Consider the following 1,110-nt stretch of genomic DNA (forward strand, 5'->3'; position numbering starts at 1 on the left):
GCACCCAATATTAGCTAAACCAGAAGTAGTAGCTGCAATGCTTCAAAGGAAACCATTCAAAAGATCCAGTAAGGTTGTCCTAGTAGGCCCCTATCTAGTCTGACCATTTTGGAGATTCTTGTTCAATGCAAGGACTAGATCATCTTGAATGTCATGCTTGACAACAACAAGGGTCAATATAATCACTAACAACTTCCCAACAATTGGGATTGATGGATTGCAAACCAACCCCCTTTCTAGTGAGGATGGCCAATCATCAATGAGTATGACCTCTAGGCATCATTGGGTTTGTACTTCTTAAAATTGCCACAACTCATAATCAGGATAAGGATAAACTTACAGTCTGTTGGAATCAGCACAAGGTAATGGTCTTTTTGACGAATGTTGCCCTACCACCCACCCCGCAATATTGACCAATTGTTGCTGAAACACTAAATATGGTTGGGGGCTTAAGTGATGATGAGGAAGAGGATTTTTTGAAGGCTAATGCCAACTTGCGACCACGGTGTCTCATAATCGTTCTTCAAATCAGTGAACAATGTATGCAACCCCAAAGTCTTCATCCTCAAGTCCCAAAAGAGCAAGAAAGGACAACAAACTAGAGAGTTCCAGAACTCCAAGCCCAGACTGCACTGAAGGTAACACCAATACTAATTGGGGATTGCTAATGCTAACATCCATGAAATATTGAATTAAGAGCTTGAGTTTGAAGCGTAGATGCAGAAAGTGACAAGAGTAAAAGGAGATAAATTGGACATAGTCTATCTTGGTCTGCAAAAAAGACCAAACTAGACAAGATTAGTACCAACAGCAACTCATTAGTTTGCTAATTGAATTCAAAGATGTATTTACCTAGGAATATTTAAACATGAAAGGGTTGGATTCAACATCCTTGAAATCTTGAATTAAGAGCACGAGTTTGAAGTGTAGATGCAAAAAGTGATAAGAGTAAAAGGAGATAAATTGGACATAGTCTATCTTGGTCCGCAAAAAAGACCAAACTAGTCAAGATTAGTACCAAACTATAGCCCACATTCTGTCAACAACAAATCACTAGTTTGCTAATTGAATTCAAAAATTTATTTACCGATGAATATTTAGACATGAAAG

The sequence above is a fragment of the Lygodium microphyllum genome, chromosome 8 (assembly GCF_053477565.2).
Source record: "Lygodium microphyllum isolate KBCC chromosome 8, Lygodium_microphyllum_v1.1.10, whole genome shotgun sequence".
Taxonomy (NCBI): Eukaryota; Viridiplantae; Streptophyta; class Polypodiopsida; order Schizaeales; family Lygodiaceae; genus Lygodium; species Lygodium microphyllum.